The sequence below is a fragment of the Oryctolagus cuniculus genome, chromosome 3 (assembly GCF_964237555.1).
Source record: "Oryctolagus cuniculus chromosome 3, mOryCun1.1, whole genome shotgun sequence".
Lineage (NCBI taxonomy): Eukaryota > Metazoa > Chordata > Mammalia > Lagomorpha > Leporidae > Oryctolagus > Oryctolagus cuniculus.
The window spans coordinates 143,200,733-143,219,670 of NC_091434.1; the positions used below are offsets into that span (position 1 = coordinate 143,200,733).

The 18,938-nt window shown below is 39.8% G+C and overlaps 1 protein-coding gene and 1 long non-coding RNA gene across 21 annotated transcripts in view; one reads left to right on the forward strand and one right to left on the reverse strand.

The window, feature by feature from the left end:
* MAGI2 (membrane associated guanylate kinase, WW and PDZ domain containing 2) overlaps positions 1–18,938 on the reverse strand; it is a 1,584,028-nt gene that overhangs the window by 730,324 nt on the left and 834,766 nt on the right. Inside the window, exon 1 of one of the 20 annotated variants that reach the window (XM_051849740.2) lies at positions 1,072–1,614. The exons of the other annotated variants lie outside the window; for them this stretch is intronic. The gene's annotated coding sequence lies outside the window, so the exon portion shown is untranslated. Of the gene's footprint in view, positions 1–1,071; positions 1,615–18,938 lie in introns of those variants that run through there. 20 annotated transcript variants of the gene reach the window in all.
* On the forward strand, positions 1,425–7,434 carry LOC103348685 (uncharacterized). The gene is made up of 3 exons (XR_516991.4): positions 1,425–1,633; positions 2,628–2,705; positions 5,182–7,434. It is a non-coding gene; the product is annotated as an uncharacterized lncRNA (long non-coding RNA).

An 18,938-nucleotide genomic window follows, 5' to 3' on the forward strand; every position in this document is an offset into this window, starting at 1 on the left:
TTTCTTTTATTTATAAAGTATGCACTGATCAACCAATTACTATGTACAATACATTATTGCAATATTTTGTGTTTGGTAGTTATCATTTGCAACCTCCCATGCTTTCTTCTTCATTAGGCAAGTTCCCTTAATAATTCTTATGGATTTGATGGGAATCCTTACTTTAGAATATTAGAACATTTTGGCTTTTGACCTATCTTCTGATTTAAAAAAAATGATTGATGCTTTTATTTAACAGGCAAAGAGACAGAGAAAGTGAGAAATTTCCCATCTGCATGTTCGTTCTCCAAATGCCTGCAACAGGCAAGTCAGGGTCAGTCTGAAGCCAGGAGCTGGGAACCAAGCCTAGGTCTCCCATGTGTGCAGCGGAAATCCAAAGACTTGACCTATCACTCTCTGCCTCCAGAGTGTGTTAGTCAGAAGATGCAATGGAAAGCAAAACCAGAATTCAAACCCAGGCATTCCAGTATGGGATGCAGGTGTCCGAGGCTGTAGTTTAACTGCTGCTCCAAACACCCACCTGAATCTTGTGATGTTTTGAATGAGAAATACAGCATTTTGAGCTACTCATAGTTAACACTGTATGACCATACCTTATGGTACAACAGATACAGTACAGAGTCTGGGAAACCGGGCTATCTATGACATGAGGGCACAGACTAAACCAAAAGACAGATCCAAAATCTCAACCTTGACCAAGGGTAGAGCTGGGAATCATGGAAAATTTTCAAGAAACGGCCAAAGGGGAAATTCATCTTCAAGTTCATGTATTACAGAAGTGGAACTGACTTAATGGATCTTGAGGAGAGAGTAATTTCAGAACTAGAGCTTTTCTCTTTGTAGCAGGACTAAGAGAACAGTGTAGTTGAAAACTACTTAAATTTTGAATCCAATGCCTTTTCAATAGACCTTGCCTTTACTTTTGTTGTTGTTGTTGTTAATTCTCATTGACATTTTACATTGCTTACTACTCATCATTCTTCAAATACTCTCTTATTCCCAGAACAATCCTACCCTCAATGTTTTTGCTCAAGATACTATTTATGCAAAAAAAAAAAAAAAACCTCATACCTGTTAAGAGTCAACATAATGCCTATTCGCCAAAGTGATCTCTCTTTCTCTTTATTCCAAGAGATTTTACTATTGCCAAAGGGCCGTATTCATCTGTAAGGTGATATTGTGTGCTCCAGAGTGCCTTGGTTTATTGTTGTCATGATGCATTCTTAATAGAATGTCCCCTTTTTGTGATGGTTGGATAATAAATTATACTTGCCCCATTCATGTGGTGTCCACTCTTTACTGCCTACAACTTTGTAAATTTATAAATTCGGTGAAGACTAGTGAGTTCTGCTCATTTAAGACTCTTTATTTAGGGGTCGGCATTGTGACATAGCAGGATGCTGTGATGTCAGAATCCCATTTGGGCACTGCTTCATATCCCAGCTGCTCCACTTCTGATCCAGCTCCCTGCTGATGGCCTAGGAAAGGAGGCAGAGGATGGTCCAAGTGCTTGGGCCTCTGCTACCCATGTGGGAGATGTGGAGGAAACTCCTGTCTCCAGGCTTTGGCCTGGCCCAGCCCTTGGCCTGGCCGCTGCAGCCATTGAGAAAGTGAACCAGTCGATGGAGGATAGGTATCACTTTGTCTCTCCTTCTCTCTCTGTGACTCTGACTTTCAAATAAATAAACAACTCTTCATAAAAAATTCTTTATAGACAGATAAATATATCATAATTTTATATATTATAAAATTTACAGTTATATATGAAATATGTAAATTTTACACATATATAATAAATTGTATAAAAATATATATGTCCTAAATGAAGTTAACTTAGACTATATTTTGCATAGACATAGATTGTGTATGTATTTAGACTATGATTATACATAGTGGATGATTTACTGTTTTAATTTGACATCTTGAGTGTCAAAGTGCCAGACTTCACGTCAATCTAAAGTCCTACTAATTATAGCACAGTTCCAAAAATCAATATTTACATGGATTTGCATGGATCTTAATGACGTTGTCAAAATGACTATAGGGATAAGATTGAAATAGCTGTGACTTTTGAGTTATCTCTTATTTTACTTTTGGCATCTATTACTCTCAAATATAGGGAATAATGCAAGAAATGAAAGGGAGTCATTGTTTTCCAGTTTCAAAAAAAAAAAAAGACTTCTTTCTCCTCCTCACCAAAATAACCACTTCGAATGAGCAATTTTTCTGATTTAATGATACCACTGCTAATTCTTCAACTGAAGTGATTTACATTAGAGTACAATTTCATTACTTCACTCCTGCTAAAGAAAACATGTTTAGACTAACAGTAACAAGTGAAGTGTGTCAACTTGACCCTCATGCTAGCCTCACCCCCGAAATTCTATGAAATTCTTCTTTTCAAGGTGAAGTCCAGGTGTCACCTGCACTGTCATCCTTCCCTCTTGACTCTTCTTCTCTTTTCCTTCTCTTTTCCTGGGAGATTCAAGCATCTCCACTTCTGTTTTCTCACAGCAATTTTACAAATGTATATAGTTGCCCTTAGCCCCTATTGTTGACACACCTATTCACCCCATTAGGTTTTCTAGGAGTCAGGAACCAAATTTTTTTCACCTTCCAATTCCCAGCATCTAGCCAACGGCCCAATGCCTCGCTGCCTGGAACACACCATGTTTTCAACATTTTTAAAAGGTGGTATCTGGATGGTAAGTCATGTTCTGTTATAGAAGTTTGGATCTTAAGTGACTACAGATTTCTCTAACCTGATAGTGACATACACACAGCTTACAAATTGATGTCAAAGACACATCCTTTCAAACGCACAAAGTGCTCATAATCCCAGAGTCATTCTGAGGAAGTAAAGGGCAAATGTTTCCATACAGAAGTGCTATTCTTCAACTGCACTTATAAAAGACAGGCAGGTAGAAGCACATGCAGCCATTTGAAGCAATGCACTGGAACCACTGAAATCTAGGAAGCAATACCAATGAAGGGAAACTTATCACAGATAAGAGATGTTCATTTTAATAAAGCCATACGGAAGCTGGGCTTTGGTTCCAGGCCTAGATATCTCAGTGCCCTCCAAAAGTTATTGACCCCAGAAGCACTCAAGCAAGCAAACAACTCAACCAAGTCAGAATGATCAGTTTAGGTAAACAACCAAGGAAGAAATCAGTCAAAGTGGAAATTAAACATTAAGAAAACCAAATGAAAAGAAAACAGTTGGATTGAGATTTTCTTCTCACCTATCTTTATACTTTACACAGAGACATAAAACAAACATAATTCGAGATGCACTTGATTTCCTTTTCTAAGCTTAAGTTATTACACAAATTTCTTCAAGACTGTGCCACAACACCTGAAAAAGAATGTGATGTCTGCAATTCCCCACTGCCTTGCAATGGAGAGAAATAGCCTGAATAGGCTGAAATGGAGAAATGAGTTATCAGTATTTTCTCTCCCATTACTTGAATGCTAGGCTTCCTTAGGGGAAGTAGGTGATAAGTGGGGTCTCCCTGAAGAGCAAAGTTGACCCTCTTAGCCCAGGGCTTGGAAAGTGGGAGGAAGGAATTAATGAAGGGACAGAAGCAAGATGAGAAGTTTTTTTTTTTTTTTTCAAAAATGCTAGCCCACCCTTTAAAGGTCATCCTTCAAAAGTGGAAAACACCACTTGGGATCAGCTTCTTATCTCTGTTCTGCTTTTAAACAGGATCATAGCCAAACATTTCCAATATCAAGAGTAATCCTGTTCTAAATATCCTCCCAGGGAAATTTGAACACTTTCATTTGTAACCTATGCCTGAGTTTTGACAACATTCATAATCAAACCACTCCTTATAGCGCTGACCTAAATGCTTCTTAACCCAGAAGGAATTCATTTCCTCACTTATCACCTCTTCCACATGGTCTTGCAGATAGTAGTTAATAAGCTGTGGGCCTACTGAAGGCCTGAAGAGGGTGGGATAAGCACGGAGCTCAATGGGCTCAAAGTCCTTTGTTGGTGGGACAATCCTGCTCTTTGTAGGACATTTAAAACGCCTGCCCACTGTATGCTAGGTGCACACTCACCAGTCACTGTAACAACCAGAAAGGCATTCTCCATGTCCACATTTCCAGGTGCCCCAGGGAGAAACTGCACCATTTGAGACCCACTGGTCAATAATCTCTAGATTTATACTGATCACACAGTAGAGAATTGAACAGCTCATAGAAGCAGGAAAAATATATTTTCTTTGATACATTTCAAATAGACTGTACTCTCTCTTCACATTCTAGGTCTAGGAATAAAGTTATAATTAACAAACACTGTCACTACCTAATTGTCTCATGACCATGAGAACCCCCCTTTGCCATTTTGTGTCTGTAACATTACACAACCACCATTGGATAAGAAACAGTATCTATATTTAGGTAAGGATCAAAGAGGTCAACTGAATTCTTCAAAACCACCCTTTTGGGGACCGAGAGAACCACATCAGCATCTCCAAAGTCCTTGCCATTTTCACAATATCAATCTGCCACACACTTAAAGATGCTTATATGTGTAGGTTCCTGGCACAGGAAAGATGTCTGGGCAGAAGATAAGAGCGAGCATGTGACAAGTGAAGTCATATGCCTGCAACAGCTGGAGCTGGGCCAGCCCAAAGTCAGTAGCCCAGGAGTCAATTTGGGTGTCGCATATGGGTGGCAGGAACTCAAGTATTTGAGCAAATACCAGCTGCCTCCCATAACGCACATTAGCAGAAAGCTACAATTGAAAGAAGAAGCTGGACTTGAACCCAGATACTCCACTGTGGGATGTGGGAGTCCCAGGTGGCTTTATAACCACTGTCTAAACACCTTCCCCAAATATACTTGTAAAAACCAGAGGCATTAATTAAGAAACTCCAGAATTACACATTAAGGACAGAGATCCTCCATGAGGAGTAAGTGCACAGTGACTCCTATTGTTGACTTAACAAATTGACACTCTTGTTTATGGCATCAGTAATCACCCTAGGCTCTTGTCATGAGTCACCATGGCTATGGAAGCCTTTTGAGTTCACCAACTCTGAATTACAACCTTCATAAGACAGATAACTTAATTCCACTAACATCTCACTGCAATGGTAAAGATGTTTCAGAAGTGGGAACGTTTTTTTCTGTGGAGGGCCACTTGAATATTTGTATTATCATTTGCAGGCTATACTAAATTATCAACTCAAGAATTAATCTGCTACAACAGGATTGGAAGAAGCAGAGCTAACTGCGGATGCTCATGGGTGTTTGTGGATGTTTTCGTGTGTACCACCCTAAACACTAAGGCAAGATACCTCTTGTGGTTCACTGGCCATGTAGCCTAGTGGCCATTTCTCATATATAATCACTAACAGTAAGTAAAGAAGGTATAAATCTCCAAATGGATCCAAGTTTTCTTCACCTTTAAAAATCCAAATATGCTTGTCCTGGATCCAAGTTCCAGACTCATAGAACCCCTGGATTTTTAACTCTCAAATTTGACTACACCAAACTTCTGGCAATTCATCAAAGTTCACGTTTTCCAATCCTGGCATTGGTTTCTCTGCAAGTGTTCACTCAGTGTCTGCATCAGTAAATCCCGACTCCCTGTATTAGCCTGTCTCTCTAATCCTGTGAACAGAGCAAAGTTTGCCCTGTGTCCTCACCATTCTTAGTAATCCAAAAAGGTTTGCTGAATTTGCAGCCTGTTTTTATTTGCTGGTTGGGAAAAAGTAGTGACATTAAGGAGCCTTACGTGTGGGAATGGGGCCTGGGAAGTACTGTGAGCGACATGTGTTTCTTGATTCATCATGTTCACTTCCAAGTGTTTAATCTACCTGCATGTGCATATCTTCATCACTGTGTGAGTTTTTCCCATATGAACTCTTCCTTTATGTGTGTATTATTCAAGTGGTACAGACCACCTGAAAAGCAGATTGCCAAAATTGAGGTGTTGTGTAAGTGTTGGAAACATTCAATAGACTCTAAAGATTTTAGTGGGCATCTATAAATTACTTAACTTGCTGTAAATATTCATTATAGTTTAAAAGTGAAAATATCTTCAATATAGCAGACTCAATAAAATATTAATTCTTGTAAAAAGAACTTGAAGAGAGGAACTAGAAGATCCTCTAACAGGCTCCATAAAGAATGGATATAGGCCGGCGCCGCGGCTCACTAGGCTAATCCTCCACCTTGAGGCGCTGGCACACCGGGTTCTAGTCCTGGTTGGGGCGCCGGATTCTGTCCCGGTTGCCCCTCTTCCAGGCCAGCCCTCTGCTGTGGCCAGAGAGTGCAGTGGAGGATGGCCCAAGTGCTTGGGCCCTGCACACCATGGGAGACCAGGATAAGTACCTGGCTCCTGCCATCGGATCAGCATGGTGCACCGGCCGCAGCGCGCTGGCCGCGGCGGCCATTTGAGGGTGAACCAACGGCAAAGGAAGACCTTTCTCTCTGTCTCTCTCTCTCACTGTCCACTCTGCCTGTCAAAAAATAAAAAAAATAAATAAATACATAAATAAAAGAATGGATATAAAGGAAATAGAATGTCTGGCTGCCTGGTACAATTTTATATGCATATTTGTGAGTGTGTGTATGTGTATTTAAAGCTGTACTGTATCCCTTAAAATGTGCAAGTATTAGATGTTAATCTAAAATTTAAAAATAAATTTAAAAAAATTAACAAAAAAAGAATTAGTCTGCCATGGGTTTATTGAATTTTGAGTCCCTATTGTGGTTGCTTTGGCAGGACTAGACAGTGACTTTGTGGTCATTATGTGGCCCGGACGTTCCCCACCCACAAAGGGACAGTCTGGAGGGCAAAGAAAAACATACAATGACCAATTCATGTTTAAAAATAAGCCCTGTAATCACAAGGATTTCTTTGGTTTGTGAGATAGCACCAGATTCCCAAAACAAAACTGATATGTTATTTCTAAAATGTGAGTAGGATAAATGCTAGTTTTAGTCTCTACTTCTATTTCCTCAGGAATGTTTTGTTTCAGAAAGTCAAATTTTGGAGTCAAGATATACCCAAAACTGCTCAATGCTTTAGATATGCAGATATGAAGTAGTTAAACATCTCCTCTAAGAAACAAACCTGAGTTTTAAAGTTTTGCTTTATTGATTAACTCTTAAAAATACATAATGTTAAAAGAAAGAAGGTAGGGGCCAGCATTGTAGCACAGCAGGTAAAGCCACCGCCTGCAGTGCCAGCATCCCAAATGGGTGCCAGTTCGAGTTCTGGCTACTCCACTTCTGATCCAGCTCTCTGCTATGACCTGGGAAAGCAGTAGAAGATGGCTCAAGTCCTTGGGCCCCTGTACTCGCATGGGAGATCTGGAAGAAGCTCCTGGCTCCTGGCTTCAGATTGGCACAGCTCTGGCTATTGCAGCCATCTGGGGAGTGAACCAGTATATGGAAGACCTCTCTCTCTCTCTCTCTTTCTCTCTCTCTCTCTCTCTGAAAACCTCTCTCTCTCTCTCTCTAACTCTGCCTTCAAATAAAATTTTAAAAAGTTAAAAAAAAAAAGAAGGTAAAGTCCAATCCAGATTTTGGTTAGTACTCTTCTCAACCACCTCAAATCCTTCATGGCTGATTATAAGAACAATAGGAAGTAAATAATTGGAAAGCTATTGGTAAAATTTGAAAGAATCTAATTTTTAATATATTCAGTATTAGTAGGGCTATGGAAGAAAATACAAACAGGCAATACTGACCCAACTGGCAAAAGATTCATGATCAAAGCAATTGTGAACAAGCTAGCAGTAGTGGACACAAAATCTGAGTCCTGACACCTGTGGGAGAGGTGCAGAGCAGTGACCCTTGATGACCTTATCTGTGGTTAGGCCATCTGGAGGCTGTCACAATAGTGACTTTAAGGTGGAAATGTTAGGTAGGAGTCAGAAATTGAGAAAGGCCTGAAGACCAGCACCTACTGTGGAGGCTCCAGAAGCCCAGCATCTTGCACTTCAAAGTCCTGCCCAGACCCTGAAAACCTCCCAGGTGGTCCCAGCCCTTCCCACAAGGAAAGCTCCCAGGAGAGTTCTCTCCCCTCAGGACCAAAGGGGTTACCTGACAACATGGGGCAATAACACTTTCTCAGACACGCCCTAAGGGATGCCCAGCCAATCTGGGGAGGAATTTGCTAATTTTCACCCAACAAACAGTTCTGCCAGGACTCTTCATCCTTTCTCCTGGATGAGAGGGCTAGGCGGGTACACAGACTCCCTTAGAAACCTAGGGAGCCCAAGTGGACTGCATGCTCAGCCACTTGCCTCCCTGCCGAGCCGCCCGCCTGGCCTGCCCAGGTGTATTTTCTCCATTCAACCATGCAGTCCAAGCAACTGGGCACCCTCTCTCTCTCTGTGTTCCTTCTGTCCTGATGGATGCCCTGTCCCCAGTAAAGCCTTATCACTCCGCTCTCTCTCTCTCTCTCATGCCTGAATTCTTTTTTGCATAAAGACAAGAACCCCACGGCTTCCACGGCCTTCCTTCAGGTAACAGAAAGAGCCAATAGGAACAGGAAGGGGCAGAATGAAGATACACAGTGTCATGGACAGCAAAGGAACACTAGCTTTAAAAAAAAAAAGATGCCAGAGGTAGAAAATGAATAAGGAAAAAGGGAGAGAAGAAACTTCACTGGGTTTATAGATTGACAGGCCATTGGCAAGGTTTAGGAAATTTTTCTAAGGGCTTTAGGGAGATGGAGATAGAAAAGAGATACAGCCTTAGATGAGTGCCAAGCTACCCTGGTTTCCTAATGCTGTTTTAATGAACTTAGCATTGATTCTATGCACTGAAAACTGTGAGCATGGACTGTTCTACAAATGAAGCATTTCCCCCATTTCCCATATACGTTTCTGTCCCACATCCCAGGCATTGCAGTTATTCTCAGGTCTTGGACTATTAGAGATACATATCCTATCCCTAATCAGCAGATCACATTTTTAAACTTGAGCCAAGTGTTCTGCAAAATAGTGTCCTGCCCGGGGCTGTTACTGAAAACCAATACAGCATTCCTTTTGGTGGAAAATAGTGCAACGGGACTTTAAAACCAACACAACAGTCAAGAAGATACTAGTTATTGTCTGGTACTTATTCTGGAAAAGAAAAAAACTTTTAAGAAATTTAAGAGTTAAATTTCTTGATCATTTAAAATGTTTCATAAGAATAATATGGCTTCTTCTAATGACACAAAAGAATAGAGTTCACAGCTCTGAATCTTCTCATCATGTAAAAGTGTTTTTCATAACCTACACGCCAAGTGCTCTTTCTGGGCTGGCTGGATATAGCACAGTGTTTGGATAATCACAATTCAATATATCAACCTTGAAAGGCTCAAGTTGTCATATATATTTATGAAAGTGAATATACATAAACATATATATATGAATACACGAAAGTGAATTTCAATCATTATTATCACATAGTCTTCTAGTCCATGAACCAGACCTTCTGTATTTTTTAAAGACACTAGTTACAGTTTTTCCAGGAAATTATCAAAGAAAATAATCAGTGGACTTCCAGGCTTTATCCATGAAGGTAGGGATCATGGCATATAATCTCACCATGAACGTTCACTTGGAATAGACCAACCCTAATTATAAAACAGCAAAAAAAAGTTTGGTCACAAATTTCCCTGTGGGAGTAGGGAAACCGTCTTTGACCTTGAATGCAGAGCCCACTGACGAGCTTTACGAGGGGCTCTTTTGGAACTAGTGGTTTTTGTGGTTTCACTTACATTGTGAGGGTCTGCAAAAGAAACACCTATGAACAAGATGTGCTTAGTAAAAGACTAGATTCGAATGAACTTAAGCTTTCCAGCTCATATATTAGAGAAGAAGTGAATGGCTACAGCCAAGAAATACAATGAAAATCATATGTGTGAACAAGAATCCACTTTTCAGTAAATTTCAGGAAGAAAAAAAAAAAAACAGGTGTGATTTCTTTCCCTGAAATTTTAAAGGTGTACTTAAAATATGCCCTGCATAATTACTACTCTGTATCCATGTTCCACATGTGTGTAGGATTTTTGAGAAATTCTACCTTGGCCTGACAAAGAAATTTAGAGTGATGGTGATGCATACAAGTATAAGCAGAAAGATAATTAGTACAAACAAAATCGTTACTAAACATTGTATTTTTGACAAACAGGAGAACCTTGATATCACCAATAAAGTTACCAGTGATATTAGCATGCTTCCCCATACTACGTTTATGAGACTGCATATAGTAGGATTGACATAATGTATCAAAGATTATATCTGTGGGCTCTAGGTCCCATCCCAGCCTTACATGTTTCTGTCAAATACATTTTCACAATTGTGTCCCTTAACATCTGTTTTTAATAATTCCTTCAGCTTCCTTTCTTATTGAGCAGTTTTGGAAAAAAAAAATTTATAGATCTTTTCTAGTGTTTAACCTCACATCATTTATTTCTGGCAGGCTTTAAGGCTGTCACCCCAACTCCTGCCCTTTTGTTAATAAGAATAATTGATTTCTACCCCAGCATATCTTGGCTCATTCTCAAGCGTCCCTCAGATTTCTTTATTTTCCTTCAGGCTGAGCATAGGTAGTTAGGTTCACCTTTTCTGACAAGCTCTGCTTTCTAAACATTTTATCACTTTTGTTCTCCTTTTTAATTTGTCACTGTCCTTGTTTTAATGGCCCCATATGAGTGAAATCCTCTAGGGGATATTTTAGCAGCAGCCAGAGAAGAACAATAACATAATTTAAAATTTTTTATTTCCAATTTTTCTGTTTAAACAACCAAAAAGATGCACTCCGGGTCCCATTGTAACTTAAAGAATACATAGAAAGATATATGTGGCTCAGCACATAGCTTCTGTTCAACAAAAATTTTTTAGGGATACTATTTTAACCTATAGTTGAGAGGGAGACAGAGAGTTCAGAAACAGAGGGGAACACCAACCCCAAAGGCTACATAAGCAAATCTCTCACAAGGCTCGTGTTTCTTCTGACTGCCTGAGCTACTATGAATCTGGAGGGTGATCTGCCCTCAGAAGATTAGTACTTGGTACTTACATTCAAAATTCCCCACAGAGAAAGAAGTTGATGGGGCCCTCTGTGCTTTGCTGGTAGTGTTGTGGATAGCATACTGATATACAGCATGCTGTTCTTTGATTATTTTCCATATTCACAAGGGAAGCATGATTTTGCTTATTTTCTTTAGAATTTGTTCCAAGGATATTATGATAACATTCAAGACGAAATGAGATATTTTTTTTCCAGCAAAAAAAAATGAACCCATTCAAAACACCAGTCAGGATCAAGTCAGCCTCCTTTCCCCTCATTTTATCTCTTTTTGGAGACTTTTGCAAGGCATTCTTCTTGCTTTGGTTGAGGGCTGAATGAAAGATTACCCATTCCCAGGAGCTTCTCTCCAAGGAGTCCCTTAGAATTCTGACACTTTCCCATCCATGTGAGTGTGGCCTTCTCCCTTCCTTACGTCCTTGTCACAAGGACTACCACCCAATCAATGCTTCTTCCCATGAAATCTGTTTCTCTATAGTAGTTAGGTGGAGGGAAATGACACATTCATACGCATTTTCATCACAGTCTTCCCTCCATCCAAGTCACAGCTATCAGTAGGACAACAAAGATAAATTGGGCTAGAGGAAGGCTCTTATGGATAGGATCCTGTCCATAAGCAGCTGTAGCTATATCTCATTATCTGTCTTAAAGCGATCTTTGGCTACCATGTTCAAAACATTGAACTGAAGGCACATTCCTGAAGAAGAGATCTAACCATCTTCAAATTGTAGCCTATGGAATTCTACAACAAAGAAGAGAAATTCATTTTATTCTGTATTGCTCCAGAAGGGAGAAGACACCAGAAGTGAGCAAGTTTGTTTGTTTTTTTTTGGACAGGCAGAGTAGACAGTGAGAGAGACAGAGAGAAAGGTCTTCCCTTGCCATTGGTTCACCCTCCGATGGCCACTGCGGCTGGTGCACCGCGCTGATCCGATGGCAGGAGCCAGGTGCTTATCCTGGTGTCCCATGGGGTGCAGGGCCGAAGCACTTGGGCCATCCTCCACTGCACTCCTTGGCCACAGCAGAGAGCTGGCCTGGAAGAGGGGCAACCGGGACAGAATCCGGCGCCTCGACTGGGACTAGAACCTGGTGTGCTGGCGCCACAAGGCGGAGGATTAGCCTAGTGAGCCACGGCGCCGGCCGAGAGCAAGTATTAATTCAGTAAAGGGAAACTCTTTCTAATAACTAGAGGTAGCTAAAAGTGAAATATTTCCCTTTAAGAGGCAGCAAATTCTTGGTCTCTAGCAACATGTAAACAGGAGCTGAAAGTCATTATTCTGAGGCAGAGATGGAATGTTTATATTGTATTGGAGACTGGGCTATAAATCAATGGCTTTCCAATGTTGGCACTCAATCCAGCTGTATCATGAGAGTTTTATTAAAAAACACTGAATCTTCACCTCTGGGTACTGACTCAGAATCTTTGTAGGTGAGACTAGGGAAGCTGGGGTTAACATGTGCACTCTGAATCCCTGGGCACAGCCATGTTTTCTTCTCATATCTGAGCAGAGATGACTGTAGAGCCCCATCTGACTCGGAGCTTTTGCTGTTACTGATTAATGATCAGGAGATGAACATACCCCACCTGCTTTGATTCTTATTGTGCCAACTATTTAGGTTTCAAAAACTCCTGTGAAGGCAGCCAGTATAGTCACATAGATATGCATTATGGCTTAAAATACAATTCTGACATGTTGTTGGAGGACTTCTACAAATTCTTAATTCCTGAAAATAAGAAATATAAGGAATAATTTAAAACAGGAGCAACCTGTACCTTACAAGAGACTTGACAGGGGCAGGATTATCCCTATGTAACTTCCCAACAGCTTGTCCCATGTGTAGCACAGAAAAGGTTGTCCAATAAATTTATGTGGAAAATACTGATAAATTACTTAATTTAAAAAGTTACTACTACATCCACTTTCTGTGGGTACCAGCTGAAGGAAAAACTGTGAACACTAAAAATGGAAAATCAACTTAGAGTCAAAGTAAATTAAGTGTGGAACTAACACACAAAAATAATGTATTCCACTCATTTACCACACTGAAGAGCATGAGGTTGAAAGACCTCATATTTATTCAACACTTTGATTGATTTATATCCAGACTTTGAGCCAGCTTTAAAATTACCCAACATAATGATAAAATGAGATATCGCCTGCTTTTTTTCCTTCAGCCAGAAGGTCAAGGTGTCATTTAAAAATACATTGCAGATCTCAGCCTTTGGCTGAGGTTGTCTATCTGGCTTCATTATGAAAATGGAAAACCAACGAATTATTTTCTTTTTAGCCAAGCAGATGCAGATGCTTATTAAATACTACATTACAACTTGTTTACATCCTGGCAGGTTTAACAATTGTTTTCTTCTTTGTGAAGATAAAAAAAAAAGTCCTAGATAAAACGTTAAAATATTGCAAGGCTTTTAAATGAAAAAAGAAACACACATTAGAAGAAGGCCATAAATTCTTGACCTTTTATCTCTCCTGAAAAGATCATTTAAATTCACACGATCCTTGTGGTTCACAGAAATGTAAGAATGTATGGTGAAAAATATGAAGGCTTTTACCAGGGAAAAGCAGAAAGGAACCTGAAGAGTAAGTCCAGGCTCCTTTGAAGTGAGAGGCAAAGCAACATTTCCTATCCCCACATGTCAATTTCAAAGCAAAAAGCCAAGCAGAAATAAATGCTCACACGGGATTTACAGGTCCTGTGGTTCACAAACCCTAGAATTCTAAAATACAGCTGACAAATGGCTCTCAAACAAACAAAATATAGAGGATGTGAAAATGGTGTCAACCGTTTATTGTAATGGCTTTCTGTTCCTATGGTAGGCACAGAGGTGACCAACAGAAATCTATGAAAAGTGTCTAGGAAATTTAAAACTTTTTTTCCAGTATAATTTTTAAATAGAAGAGACCAAAATTGCATTGCCACTATAAGACCAAATTTCTTATTTAGAAATATGTTTGGAATTAGGCTACTATTCTTTTACATTGATTGCTTTGTATTCACTATAGAACCATGGCAACCACTCTTTATAAAATTAGGAGTTGACCTACAACTTAGCATTCAACATAAGAAATTTTAAATAAATTTAAACAATTTTATCAAATCGTTTAAATTCTTTTTTTTTTTTTTTTTTTTTTTGACAGGCAGAGTTAGACAGTGAGAGAGAGAGAGAAAGAGAGAAAGGTCTTCCTTCCGTTGGTTCATCCCCCAAATGGCCACTACGGCCAGAATTATGCCTATCTGAAGCCATGAGCCAGGTGCTTTTCCTGGTCACCCATGTGGGTGCAGGGCCCAAGCACTTGGGCCATCCTCCACTGCCTTCCCGGGCCACAGCAGAGAGCTGGCCTGGAAGAGGGGCAACCGGGACAGAATCCAGTGCTCCAACTGGGACTAGAACCCGGGGTGCCGGTATCGCAGGCGGAGGATTAGCCTAGTGAGCTGCGACGCTGGCCAAATCGTTTAAATTCTTTATCCAATCACACTTTAGCCACTCAAATTAATAGATTATAGTCAATTCCAAAATACATATTTGAAATTTTATAATGCTATCAAAACAGAATTTTACTTTTAGAAAAAAACGTATTTTCTGGAGAAGCTATCATAATAATTACTGTAAATACAGTGTAAATACTGTAACCTGATATTATCAGGAAAACACAAAAAATGTTTTTTAAAATTCTTAAATTCCAGGTGCAATTTAAATACAATAAAATGTTCCAAGTTTAATGGTTGTTTTCAAATGTATGCATCTATGTAGCCCGCCATCACTCTAATGGATATTCAGAAGCCTTTCCTTACCCAAAACATTCCGCACTCCTTTGTAGTTTTCTCCCCATCTCCCACATGGGACCCTCTAATCTGCATTCAGTCACTACGTGTCAGTTTTATGGGGCAGCCATTTTACACAGTGACTAGAATGCTGCTTAGCACATTAGCATCCCATTTTGGAATGAGGGGATTCCAGTCCTGGTTCTGCTTCCAGTTCTGGCTTCCTGCTAATAGACACCTTTTGAGGCAGCCGAAGATACGTAAAGCACTTGTATTGCTGCCACATGGGAGACTCAGAATGAGTTCCTGCTTCTGGTTTTGGCTTGGCCTAGCCATGGACATTGCGCACATTCGGGAAGTAAGCCAGTGGGTAAAAGATTCTCTCTCTCTCTCTCTCTCTCTCTCTCTCTCCCTTTCAAATAAAGAAAAAAAATAGCAGTGTATTAGTTTTGCTTGTTCCAAGACCTCATAAAAATCAAATCATATAACATGTGTGTTTTGAGTCTAGCTTTTTTGCTAAGCATTAATATTAAAATTTATCCATCTATTGCATGTATCAGTAATCCATTCCTTTTTATTGAGAAGGAATATTCTATTATAATAAAATATCACAATTTATGTATTCACTCATTTATTGCATTTGGGTTGTTTCAAGGTTGAGGCTTTTATGAACTTGTTATGACCCTCCTATACAAGCCTTATTTTGAGGATTTCTCTTGTTTGAAGTGCTTCTGAAATTATTTTAAATTTATTTTTATTTGTGATACATAAAAATTATACATTTTACATGGTACCAGATATGTTGACATACATTTACATTGCATAATGTTCAAATCATGGCAATTTTATTCCATATCCTCAAACTATTTGCTGTTTTATTTATTTGAAAGGCAGAGTTACAGAAAGAGAGAGAGGGAGAGAGAGAGAGAGAGAGAGAGAGAGATGCTCCATCTAATGGTTCACTTCCCATATGGCCTCAACAGCTAGGGTTGAGCCCAGTCGAAGCCAGAAACCTAGGGCTTCTAGAATCTGGGTCTCCCAGACGGGTGAAGGGACCCAAGCCCTTGGGCTATCCTCCACTGCTTTCCTAGGCACGTTAGCAGGGAGATGGACTGGAGATGGGCAGCCAGGTCTCGAACTGCCACCCATGTGGGATGCCAGCATTGAAGGTGGAGGCTTAACCCACTATACCTAAATGCCAGCCCCAATTTGTTATTTTTTATGCTGAAAACATTCAAAATCCATTCTTCTAGCTCCTGCTCCCCTCCCGTTCCCCCAGAAACATATACAGTCCATTAACTACAGTCACCCCAGGGGGCAACAGAACAGCAGAACTTCTTTCTCTCATCTCACTGTCAATCACCTTTGGTCAATGTTTCGACATCTGTGCTTCCTCCCTGCTCTCCTGATCCTCTGCTAACCATCATTCTACTCCCAACTTCTGTGAGCTAAAAGTTTTGGATTCTGCACATGAGTGTCTTTTTGGGCCTGGCTTATTTTATATAACAAAATGACCACTAGTTCTACACATGTTATTGCAAACTACAAGATTTTTAACCTTTTTTATGGTTGAATATTGTTTCATTGTGTGTGTGTGTTTGAGTGTGTGTATAAAGAGAGAGAGAGAGAGAGAGAGCAAATTTGAACAACATCCATGTTTCTCTTTCTAATAATTTAAGAGGAATGCATATGGTCTGCAAATTCCTTAGACAAGTATTATAATACAGTATGAGGTAATGTTTTGCAAGAATTATTTAATAATAATTATTTAACAAGAACTTTTCCTTTTCTCATGACTATTAATTTGGTTTTATATCTTTTTTGTTGTTTTCTTAGAAATAATATCACAAATGTTGAATGTACTGCACTTACCCATTTTTATTTTTATTTTATTGTTGACCATTTTCTATAATTTTATACACATTAAAACATGTAATTCATGCCAAAACACATTATAAAATGTGCTAATTATGTTGTTCATAATTTGGTGGACCTGTGGAGGAATGATGCTTGCATATAAACCACAGGGGCACCATGAGTTTCCATAATAGCAAGTGTGTTTCACAACAGGGAAAGCTAACATGCTGGCAAATCCCCATTCCTTTCTGACCACTGCCAACTCCTTAACTCCCACAATAGCACGGAGAAGGGAGATTATTTGTAAAAATCTGAAGGGTTGTAAGCATTACCTTAGGAATGTGCTGTCAACCATCAGATACCTCTGGTCTCTCCTGAAATAATTTTGAATCTACATCCTAGTTACAGAGTTAATCTAGCACCACACAAGTTCAAGTATATCTGTTTATCTGTGTACCAGAAAGAATGCACAAAATAAACATAATTTAGGAATTACCCATGATTTGTTCCTCATCAGTACCTGTCTTTAAGAAAGTCCCATTATTTAATTGCAAAAATATTATGATTAGCCTATTGGAAAAGTGGAAGAGAGGATGAAAATTTTAATGGTTCTTTAAATACGAGACATTTAGAAATATCTCCTGAAAATCACTGGAACATTCATCACAAAGTCACTAAATTCGAGGCCTCTTAATTTTGCCTGGATCTTAAATCCTGTGAGGTTAAGGCAAAGCTGCACTAAACAGGTGCAAATTAGTAGAGTTACACTTTAACATGGCTTCCAAGTCTCTTCATGATGGCCATTCCTTTTCCATATTCTACCCATTTTAAGTGATTCTTAAATCCTTGCCCCTGTGACTTTACAAAGGATGTTCCTTCTGCCTGGAACTCTATTACCTGACTAACCTCTATTCCATTTCTAGAACTTTGTATAGACTTCATGTTATCCAGGAAGTCTTATCAGAGCCCTAAATCTGAGTTAGATACCCTCATATACGCTTGATATGATCCCTCTTAATTGTTAGTTGCTTCACTCTATGTCATTAGACCTTAACTTTTTTTTTTTTTTTTGACAGAGTTATAGACAGTGAGAGAGAGAGAGAGAGAAAGAGAGAGAGAAAGGTCTTCCTTCTGTTGGTTCACTCCCCAAATGGCCGCCACGGCTAGCATTATGCCAATCCAAAGCCAGGAGTCAGGTGCCTCTTCCTGGTCTCCCACATGGGTGCAGGCGCCCAAGCACTTGGGCCATCCTCCACTGCCTTCCCAGGCCACAGCAGAGAGCTGGACTGGAAGAGGAGCAACCCGGACCAGAACCAGTGCCCATATGGGATGCTGGCGCCGCAGGCGGAGGATTAACCAAGTGAGCCATGTTGATAGACCCATCCCTTAACTTTTTAGTATCCTCCACTAATTGCAAGTTCTGTGAATGCAAGAACCATTTGTGTCTCAATTCATGTTGTATTCCTAGGGTTTATTGGCACAAAGTAGACACTTCAAATATTTGTGAGAGGATGAATGAATAAGATTGGAAACATAAGCTACTGGAGAAATGGAAAATATTAGGGTAGAAGTTTAGCTTAGGTGAATTATGACAGATTTCCTGAAATAGATGAGCTCTGGTCTTGATTTTGAAGAGAAGGAAATCTAAAGATTGGCTAGGTGGGATGAAATGGAGTATATAAAAGTTATATATTCTAGGAACAAGAAAAATATTAGTTGGACCAGTCTAAGTGGAGAACTAATGAGGAACAGAGATTCAAAATTAAAATGCAGGGGAAAGCTCTTGGCACAATAGTTAAGATGTCACATGGGACACCCATATCCCACGTCAGAGTGCCTGGGTTTGAATCTTAGCTCTGCTCTAGATTCCAGCTTCATGGTAATGTGCACCCCTGAAAGGAGTTGGGCTCCCAACCCCTGGCCTCAGCCTTCCCCAGCCCCTGGTTGTTGTGGGCTTTTGAGGAGTGAAACAGCATATGGAAGACGTCTCCCTCTCCCTCATTCCCCTTCTCTCTCCCTTTCAAAAAATAAATTAAAAAAAAAGTGGTAGACAAAACTATGGAAATAGTAAAAAGATCAGTGATTGCAAGGGATTTGAAGGAAAAACAGAGCACAGGGGATGTTTATGAGAGTGACACTACTCTAGAGGATACTGCAATGGTGGGTATATGCAGCTATACATTTGTCCAAGCATAAAGAGTGCAAAGCACCAACAGGGAATCCTGTGGGTTTGGGATGACAATCATGTGTCA